The sequence below is a fragment of the Phodopus roborovskii genome, unplaced genomic scaffold (genome assembly GCF_943737965.1).
Source record: "Phodopus roborovskii unplaced genomic scaffold, PHOROB, whole genome shotgun sequence".
Lineage (NCBI taxonomy): Eukaryota > Metazoa > Chordata > Mammalia > Rodentia > Cricetidae > Phodopus > Phodopus roborovskii.
Window position 1 is genome coordinate 52,571 of NW_026125333.1, and position 11,438 is coordinate 64,008.

General features: G+C 37.6%; 1 pseudogene; it reads left to right on the forward strand.

Annotated features, from left to right (window-relative positions):
* Positions 1-200: 200 nt before the first annotated feature.
* On the forward strand, positions 201-790 carry LOC127214213 (60S ribosomal protein L29-like; annotated as a pseudogene).
* The last annotated feature ends 10,648 nt before the right edge of the window (positions 791-11,438 follow it).

Here is an 11,438-nt window from a genome sequence, read left to right on the forward strand (position 1 = left end):
CACATAAACAGTAAAAAGTTGAAAACTTAGATAGAAAACACCTATGAGTTGATTCTAAAAGGGGAAACTAAGACTTTGCCAATTAGCAGAAATAGATGCAGCAGAAATTGTAGTACTTTTTACTAATGAAATTGTCAAATTATGGGTAGACAGTGTTGTTCTTTCTGTTACAGTTATATGAATAAAAATCTGGGGGGAGCCACTGGATACTGTTCAGACATGGCCAAGTCCAAGAACCACACCACACACAAGCAGTCCCGGAAATGGCACAGAAATGGCATCAAGAAACCCCGATCGCAAAGATATGAATCTCTTAAGGGGTTGACCTCAAGTTCCTGAGGAACATGCGCTTTGCCAAGAAACACAACAAGAAAGACCTGAAGAAGATGCAGGCAAACAACTCGAAGGCAATGAGTGCACGCGCAGAGGCCATCAAGGCCCTTGTGAAGCCCAGGGTGGTAAAACCCAAGATGCCAAAGGGTTCCGGCTTCAAACTCAGCCGTCTTGCTTTCATCGCTCACCCCAAGCTTGGGAAGAAGATTAGAAACTACATGGCCAAGGGTCGTAGGCTCTGCCAACCAAAGCCCAAGGTTCAAACCAAGGCAGAGGCCACAGCACTAGCTAAGGCCCAGGCTGCATCTCCAGCTCAGGCTCCCAAAGGTGCCCCTGTGAAGGCCCCATAGAAAAGGTTTCTGCCACTGTGAAGACAGATGGGCTGATGTGACACATCTACACACTCTGCAGATGATCTGTGCCCTATGCTAATTTTACAAATAAACTTGAGGCAAGATGTGTTTAAAAAAAAAAGAATAAAAGGCTGGATAAGCGGGGAGGTGAGTAGTCCTGAGTGAGGTACCAAGTGAGTGGGGTCCCAAGGTAAGGGACCACGTGGGAGAGCATGGCAGATTCCGTAGCAGGTGAGAGTGACGAAGGCAGTGTGGCAGAGAGAATAACATGCCAGGAAGATAGAGCTTAACTGAGGAGTTTATTTAGAAAGAGGAGCAGGGAGAATGGAAGGGACATAGAGGCCCCAGGAACAGAAGAGGAGAGAGGGGGAGAGAATGAGGGATAGAGAAGAAGAGGAGTAGCTGGTGGCCAACCGAAAGCAGGAGAGAGAGAGAGAGCAAAAGAGAGCATAAGTGGGCAGGGGTCTGTCTATTAAAGGGGTCCTTTACACCTGCCTGCAGACTAATACTCATGGAATCCTGGGCTGACCAGAGTACTGCCTGAGTGCATTCTGCCAGGTGACAAGGGCAGGCCAGGGTAACACCTGAATCCTTACATTCCCACCATTACTTATTATTTTAAAAGTGAGGAGTTATGTGCAGCAGGTTAAGGAATAAAGATGTTGAGTTCTCAAGACTGCTTCCTGCTGACTTGGAGGCATACTCTGGTTTTCTTATTTTTACCCAGTCCTGTTTGATATATCTGTACATGTGATTTAAATTTAACTTTATATGTAAATGTAAGCTAACTATATACAACTTAAGTTCAACTGTGCTATCTCAAATATTTCTAAATTGTTATGTGTCTTCACGTGATGGTAAACATTTAAGGTTATAAATGTCTATTTCAATTTAACAAAATATTTATGCCAACCAATCCTTCCTATAAGCTGTTTATAAAGGTTAAGCTTCTATTACAAAAAGGGAATTTTCTCTACCTCTTTGTCCTTTATAGGTGTAAATATAACCCCTGCCCACTTGCGCTCACTTTTGCTCTCCCTCCTGCTTTTGGTTGGCCACCAGCTACCCCCTCTCCTTCTCTTCCCCCTCTCCTCTTCTGTTCCCAGTGCCTCTACGTCTTTTCCCTTCTTCCTCACTCCCCTTGCTAAATAAACTCCTCATTTAAGTTCTGTCTGCCTGGCGTGTTATTCCCTCCGCCTTGCCACCTTGGTCACCCTCACCTGCTATGGAACCTGCTATGCTCTCCCACATGGACCTTTATCTTGGGATCCCACTCACTTGGGACCTTCACTCGGGACCACTACCTTCCCCCCTTGTCTAGCTTTTATTCTTATAACTGTAACAAAAGGACAACAGACAGTGAACCTTGGCAAAGAGCTTGCAGTAATTTTGGGGAGAGATTAACAACCAATATCCCAAAAAGCAAGATAATTCAATGTATAAAAAGAACTAACTGGATTCTTCCTCATATTGTATGGGAAACACCAATATCCAGAGCCCCTACATTCTATACTGTTGCAATAAATCAGGAAAGGCAGGTTACAAATTATAAAATTAAAGTGACTCAAAGCCCTTACAACTCTGTCCAAAAATCAGAATTACATGTTATTCTCGTGTTACTAATGAATTTTATGGAAGCCCTTAAAGTAATTCTGATTCTCAATATGCAGAAAGAGTTGTTTTTCATGTTGAAATTGCTGAATTTATACCAGATTATACATAATTAACTTCGTTACTTATTCAGTTTCAGGAAATAGTCAGGGAGTAAGAATCATTCCATATATACATAACACACATCTGATCCCATATGGGTCTACCAGGCCCTGTAGCAGAAGGTAGTGAATAAAGTGATCAACTACTGATAGGAATGTGCTGGAGTCATCAGCACAGCATGTCAATAGCAAATGTTTGATAAAAGATTTTTCCATCATTGGCAACAAGCCAAGAAAATTATAAAGACATGTCCTGCTTGTTCTTTATACAAGCAAATTTGAGTACCTGCAGGAAATAACCCAAAGGGTACTCATAGGAATGAAATCTGGCAGATGGATATTTTCCATTTTGTAGAATATGGAAAATTAAAAATATGTACACCATATCATTGATACCTATTGAGTTTTTTCAATGGGCAACTACTTTGAGTTCTGAAAAGACTAATTCTATAATCACACATTTGTTAGAAATTATGGCCATCATGGGTATACCTGCACAAGTAAAGGCTGACAATGCTCTAGCATATGTCTCTAAAAAATGAAACAGTCTTTTGATTATTACAATATAAAACTTATTACAGGGCAAGCAGTTATAGAAAGATCAAATCGAATTCTAAAGAATTTGATGCTATATAAACAGAAATGGGTAATTAAGACCCCCAGAAACAGAATGCATAATGCTTTATCAACTTTGAATTTTCTGGATGCCAATGAGAAAGGAACAACAGCTGAAGAGAAATAATGGACAATAGAAAAAAACTATGGAATTAAACCTACATACTTAAAGATGTACTGACCTCAGAAAGAGAACCAAGTCATGTGTTATGTTGGGGAACAGGTTTGCTTTTGTTTCCATGGTAGAAGAAAAGCTATGGATACTATCATAATTGGTAAATATTAGATTGAACAAGAAACACCTCTTGATTGGAAGAGGTGATAGTTAATCAAGCAGCATATCTGTTCAATCTAAACTAACTTTTAAACTAGGAAATGCTTTTCATTTGATCAGATAAAACTTGCCATAAGGGAACCTCTCCAAAATTAGGATTTGGAAAAGGTTTTGTTTTTGTCTTTTCTGGAAAATGAAGGCATCCAGCTAAGAAATCTGAAGACCACTAAACAAATGAGACATCTTAAGAAAAGAGACAAATAATCCAGAAAAAAAAGGTCCCAAGAAAGAGAGTAAATTGGCCTACTAATATATCACATCTCCAACGGAATAAAATTTCATAAATTTCCCAAATATTTATTTCTGCTTTTCTCTGTGGATATATAGTGCAAATGTTCATTTTGTAGGCCTAGGCCAATTAAAAGTTAAAGCTGGCTTTGGAATTGGAGTGTTACTCTGCCTTCTAAACCAAAGCATGCTTGTTAGAATAAAATTCAAAAATCTGTCAGAAGAACTGCCTGATAAGGGACAGAAGAAAAACAAAAATTAATGGACTATTGTATTGCCACTAATCTCATAACCCTTTGGTTTTATTTTGACTTTTAACAGATTTTCTTAAAGCATAAAGATTACATTTATATAAAAATTTATAAGATTAATAATTTAAAGATTTTGTCATGATATTGTCATATAGAGCACTAACTAATTTGGTTTCATCTAGCTTCCTGTACATGATTTTAGTTTGAGTCTCTATCAGGTAACTATGAATTAAGTTTCAGTGTCTGGATTGTGTAACAAATATTGATCCTTTAACTTCTTTAAGATCTGCTGTATATGACATTTAAAATGTTGAAGTTTTCTGCAGTGAATCATGACCATCTCTAACAGTGACCTTTGAAGTCTCCAAAAGCAGGATGGGTGCCTACAATGACGATGCCACCAGGACTGTGACAATGCCACTACCTTGAAAAACATCACCACCTAAAGATTGGAGTTGAACTACAAAATGCTAGGACAATATTGAGGTGGGCATATGAGATGATCCAGTCTCACAAACTACTCCAGGTAAGACACAAGATAAGCCCTGCACTTTCCCATTGTGCAGACTTGATAACAAATGACACAGCTACCTCTCCCAGGACTTGACGATTAACCCAAAATTTTCTTTTCAGGAACCCCTAAAGATGCTCTCAGACAAGACAGCATGAAGTCAATATAAGAACATGATGCTCACATTCCCAAGAGGTGGGATGGGTGGTTTTTGGTTATTCAATAGGTTATGTATATTTAGTTATTGTTTAGAGGAATTGGTTACATGTTGTTATTTACATGTTGTTATTGGTAAAGGTCAGAAAAAAGGTAAACAAAGGATATTAGATTCAGGGTTTTGTTTTGAAAATTAAAAAATTTTGAAAAATGTTTTGTACATTATTTTTCAAAAGAGCCATAATAAAGATTATCAAGGAACTCAAAGAGGATGCAAATAAATGCCAACATGAAGAATGGGAAAACAAAAAAGAGAATTGAATGAATAGTGAAAACAATTCAAGATATAAAGGCAGAATTTTACTAGAGAGATAAAATATCTAAAGAAAGACAAAAATGAAATAAAATGTGGTGAGAAATTCAGAAATTTGAACAAAAAATAAGAAGAAAGCCTAACAGATAAATTGAAAAGTGACCATTGTATCTGGAAGACAAGGTAGTGGAACAGATCACTCAGTCAGGAAAATGTCAAATAGAAAAAAAAATAGGATGTGCAGAAATTCTGGGATTCTGTATAAAGACCATTGATGGGAGATGTCATTTTGTATATGTTTTTCATACTGGTTAATGAATAAAGCACTGTTGGCCAATAGGAAAGGAAGATAGGAGGGCTAGGAGACAAGGAGAAAATAGGAAGGAGGAGTCAAGATGGAGAGTCTGTAGAGAATAAAACTGCCAGCCACCTCTTGCTGGTAAGACCACGTGGAAATACATAGAAATGGGTTAATACTTAAGACAGAGCTAGCCGATAAGAAACTAGTACCTGGCCAACAGAATTATATCAAATACAGAGTCTCTGTGTGTTAATGGGGCTGGCGCAGCGATGGAACAAGACCAGGCGGCGGGCGGAAAAAAACAGTACTCCTTACAGACCATCATGGAAGTGAGTCAAGGCGCAGAAGCTTGAAGCAGTTGGTCATGTTACATCCACAGACAGAGAGATTAGCCAGTCTCTCCATTCAGACAATTCAGAATCTCCTGCCAACAGAATGGTGCTGCCCACACTGGGCAGGCCTTTCCACCTCAGTTAAAATAATCAGATAACTCTCAACTGCAGTTCCTAGCTCTGAGTCTTCAGATAAGAGTGTACAACCCTGGAGTAACTGCAGAAATCAGAAAGTAAAAAGAGACTGTGGTGGAGGAGAGCAGTAGGAGAGGGAAACAGCAGGGCACAACTTATGTGAATGGATAAATGGGGGAAGGGAGAGACTATAACCAGGGAGGGGAGGGAAAGAGATCAATATAGGAGGAAAGAAGGGGAAAATAACAGTAAGGATGCCTGATAGTCATATGGAACCATTATTATCTATCTGCCTAAAATTACATATAAGCCTTATATAAATACAGAAATATAATTTAAATGACATTTTCTCATATGGGCTGACAATGTTCTCCAAAGAGTATAGACTAACAAAACCTCCAGCATCAGGCATGAGATGCCCTTTTTATGTTGTTGGCTAAGGTTGTCCAAGAGACTCTCAAAACAAACTATTGCTTCTATCCTCAGCTGCCTTTATGTACTTTGGTTACAGGACATGGAGGATCTGAGCTGGTCTGAGCTGGTTCTGACTTAAAATCCTCCTCCCTAAGGACTAGCTTTCATGGTACCAGATGGTGCCATGCAAGCTTCCAAGGAAGAAAGGAACCTTACCAAGATATGATGCCTGTGAATAAAAACAATGGCCATCATGGTGCAACATCCCCTAAGATGGAAATGGTGTCATGCATACTTGGCAGTAACCAAAAGCTTTCTAATTGGAATTAAAGGTCCTCAAGAAGAGAGAAACCATGCCTAGTACCATGTGAAATCATGGATCTTGGAGGAAAATCTATAACTGCCACTTCACTAAATCAGAATAAGTCATAACTACATTCTGTTTATATTCATATCCACAGATAAGATATATAGATCTTAGCCCTCAAAGAAATGGCTTCTTTAAACAGATGTAAAACATTATAGGGAACTACACCAATAGAAATGCAGATGACAAGACCACATAGTACCCAGCCCCAGCTGATGCAACTGGTACACAACTCCTGTATCTAAGAAGGCTCAGAGATCCTACCTGAAGAAGGTTAAAGCCAGAGGAACAGGAAATTTGCTGTAAGATTTTTGTCTCTTGAAACATCAGAGAAGTTACACTCATGAAGTCTAATCAACATAGCTGCCTAAATAAGACCTAACAAAGCAACACCAATAAACATGCTAACATGGAAGGGGAAAATCATATGGGGCTCAACCCTAAATGAAGAACTATAGTCAGTTAAAGAATTTTGAGAGTTGTAAAAAATAATCTTCCCCCAAACTAGTCATGCAAAACCAAATGGTCAACCCTGAAACTCATACACATATAGGTAACATTATACAGAATGAGCAAGTTTCCTTATATATATAAAGAAACAGAGGCCATGAATTTGAAAGAGTGCTAGAGGATACATGGGAAGGGCTAGAGGTAGGAAAAGGAAAGGGGAAATGATGTAATTTTATATTAATTTTAAAATGTTTAAAAACAATAAAGAAATCCCTTCTTTACAGGTGATTTGAGAGTTACATCAAGTCAACAACTAAAACCAACTTTCATAATAACCTACAGCCCAGCAATTTCGAATTTACATTTAAAGCTAGAGAAATATATGCAAATTGGATTAACAGATTCAGAAGAGTATTCCTAAGACCCATAAATAGTCAAGGTGTCAAAAGTATTTCTAGCAAAGTGCTGTCTGTTTATTCAATAATCTACTCTAAAGAAATGCATAAATTACCGTCATGTAACAACACAGAAAATTTTGGAAACAAAATATCATGTGAAATGAGACATAAGGGTGTACGGGAAGAGTGCTGGCCAGCCTAACCAAGCTGCAGTAGCCCTGCCCAAGTGCCCAGACCAGCCCATAAGCAAGCAAGGCAGGCACTTTCTTCCTGAGCCAAGCCTGCCTCTACCTGCAGAAACTACTGACAAAGAGACACCAGTGAGGAAAGGATAATGCAGTGGAGTCAACTGCCATGAGCCAATGGGACCTTGGGGAGGCGGTATAAAGGCTGCCTTAATAAATGAGTCTGCAGCACGCATGCGCTAATACTCGCTAACTCCAATGCTTGAGTCGTTGGTGCATCTTCTCACCCCCCTCCCCCCAAGGGGTGTCTGAGCAGGGCTGCCCACAACATAAGGGAAATCTTTACTTTAAATTTTTATTTATATCAACATTAATAAGAGCAAAATCAAAACTCTATTGTAAATCAATGGGTGATCATTATAATAAAATAATGGTTAGCTTTAGAAAGCTAGAAACATTAGGAAAGGTGAGAGACCAGAAAGGGGCTTGTGAAGTGCTGGAAATGTTCTACATCTTTGAGGTTGCACACTCTTTACCTATGTGTTTAATCTTTTCCAATCAGTGTGTTATGCCTCATAATCAACATACACAAACATGACTAGGACAAGGAAGTGTTCATTATTAGAAACAAAATCTGCACTGGAATTTGTAAATTAGAAGAAGGAAGATAAAAGCTAAATCATTAAATCAAATTATCAAAAACCAGATAAGTTAGAAAAGGGAATAGAAAAGTAAAATACTGAGTAATCATTGAATAAAATGGGAACATATGATCATTTGGAGCATTGTGCTAAATGTAAATGATACAAATTTTACATTAAAATAGTTATTTCATTAAGCTTAAAAAGAAAATACTCATTCACATATTTTTACTAAGAATTATACTTCAGGCAACGAATAAACACTGAAAAGTATAGATATAGACAAGTATACAATATGATTTTAAGACAAGATCCTTGTCTTTAATAGAACGTTCTTTGAAATTTAATTAAAAGAAGTAAATATGGTAGAGAGATATTATGCAATTATATATAACAATTTATGAATTTGTTATCCCATGATAACAATAAAAAAAGTGCTGTAACAGTTTAGAGAGGGAAAGAGGAAACAAATGGGGTGAACTCTAAGATTGTCCTCATTGTACCATATGGAAGTGATTTCTATGATACCACATATGAAGAAGAAAATTAACGGAGACCCGTGGCCTCAGTACAGGAGAGGCAGAAGTCAGAGTACAAAGGTTCAGGAAAATAGAATTGCAGAGAAGAGTACAGATCTAAGAAAATGCATAGAAATGAGCTCTGTGTATCAGCAGTGGAGCCTTACCTAATCTTTGGTTGAATATTTCATATCTATGTGCATTGGGCAAAATGCCACAAAGCCTTCGGAAACAATAACTAAAGATGTCTAAGTAAAATAATTTAGAGAACTCATACAGACTAGAAATGATTCAAGCTTCTACCAGTCAGGAAAGACAGAGATCTTATGACACAGAGCACTGGGTAATGTCTTCAGGAGAAAATTGCATTAATAAAGCACCAAGTCCAATGTTTTTTAATGCAGCATGTTGACACTTTGAGATGGTAATTCTTTGTTGTGAATAGCTATGTTGTGTTTGAAGAATGTTTAGTGCCAATTATAAGATGCACAGTGGAATTCCCTGTCCTATGTCTCAAGATGAGTCTATGTTTAGAATCCCTAGATGTAATAATCAACAACACAGGCTAGTTACACACAAGAAGAAAATAAAATTCAAACAGGAAGAAAATTAACTGAAGAAGCAAATCAAGTAATGAAAAATGTTCAGATCGGCAGACAAAAGTTTTAAAACTTCAGGGCATAGTAACACAAACCTTAAATCCAAGCACACAGGAGACAGAGGCTGGTGGATTTCTAAGTCTAAGGCCGGCCTGGTTTACAGAGTGAGTTCAGAGACAGTCAGGGCCATACAGAGAAAACTTGTCAAAAACATCTATTGGGAATATACATATACTCAAGAATAGAGACAGGACCAGGGAGATGGCTTGGTAGGCAAAGGCCCTTTTGGTGCAACTCGAAGTTTGATCCCCAACCCATAAAGAATGGAAAGAGTGCCAGGTGTCAATGACGCACACTTTTAATCCCAGCACTCAGAAGGCAGAGGAAGGTGTATCTCCGTGAGTTCAAGGTTAGCTTGGTCTACAAAAGTGAGTTCCATGACATCCAGGGTTGTTACACAGAGAAACCCTGTGTGTTTTGTTTGAAAAAACAAAAACAAATGAAAAGAATAGGAGGAGAGACCTAACTCCAGAAAAGTTGTCCTTTAATACTTACATATACACTATGGCACATTTGTAAACACACAAATGTGTGTGCATCACACACACACACACACACACACACATACACACACACACACCATGCACACAAATACACACAAATAATCCCTTTTTAAAGAATAAAGACCAAATGGTGAACATACGGATATAAACAACATAAACTTAAAATATCCAAATAGAATATTACATGAATACAAGATACCATGTATGAAATGCAAAAAATATACTGATTAAGATGAGCAGCTAGAGCAATACAAAAAGAAATCAATCAAAGCTATGCAAAGTGAGAAAAGACACAAAAAATGAACAAAGCTTCAGACACCTACAAAACCAAATCAAGTAGTCCAGCACATTTGCTATGTGCACTTGGAATCCCTCAAAAGGATAGAAGAGGAAAAAATATTCGAACAAATGTGGCTGAAATTTCCCAAATTTTGTGAAAAGAAGTCCACAGATCCAGGAGCATCAACAAACCCCAAACAAACTAACACAAAGAAAATCACATTAAGTAATATACAACCAATATTTAGACTTCAGTGATTTTAAAAAGATACTTTGGAAAGTAACCCTAGGAACCCAGAAAGAATACGCACACACACTCTGGGACACAGGAAAGAACGACAGCAATTTTCTCACAGAAACTACACAAGCCAAGAAACAATATCCTGCCAGGTGGTGGTGGTACACGCTTTAATCTCAGAACTTTGGAGTCAGAGACAAGCTGATCTCTGTGAGTTCTAGGCCAGTCTGGTCTACTGAGTTTCAGAACAGGCTCCAAAGCTACAGAGAAACACTGTCTCAAAAAAAAAAATGAAAAAAAAAGATGAATAAAATACAATATCCTGTTCAGCTATACCTTGTGAAGACCTATTCACATAAATGAAGTGGTAATAAAGATGTTTCTCAGAAGAATCTGAGTGACTTTGTTGGCAGAGTACAAGCACTACAATAAGTATTACCTAAAACCTTCAGGCACAGAGAAAATGATACCAAATGCATATTTGGATTTATACAAAACAACAGATGCCCTGAAAATTGCTAACACCTAGAGTATGGCTGCCATATAGAATACTGAATAAGTATTTAAGTAGTGAACCATTGTATTTTTTTTCTGGCACTGGCGATTGGATCCAGAGCATGGCATACACTATATACATCTCATTCACTGAGCCACATCTCCAATCTAATGAAGTTTTGTACAACATTTAAGAACCTTTTAAGTTGAACCTGCAGACCTTGAAGTTCATAAAAGAAAAAAAAGACATATTTAAAAATATAAACTTTAATGCTAATATTGCAAAACAAGCCACTTAATAGAAATTAAAAGGAAATGTGTTACACAGCAATCATACTTACACAAAGAATTTTATTAAAGTTAAAACACAAAAATTAAACTTAAAACAGGGTGATAGAGAGATGAATCAGTGGTTAAGAACATTGGCTGCTCTTCCAGAGCACCCAAATTAAGTTCCCAACAACCAAATGGAGGCTCACAACCACCTCTAACTCCAGTTCAAGGGAATCTGATGCCCTTTTCTGGTTACTTTGGGCATGAAATGCATGTGGGCAGACCATAAACACAATCTGGCAAAACACCCATAATCATAAAATAATTTTTTAAAAACACAAGAAATTGTGGAGGGAGTTTGGTAGAAATACAGACTATAGTTTAAATGATAAATTAATGAATGTCAGGTTTAAGTAACTATAAATATATATGCTCAAGTTTATG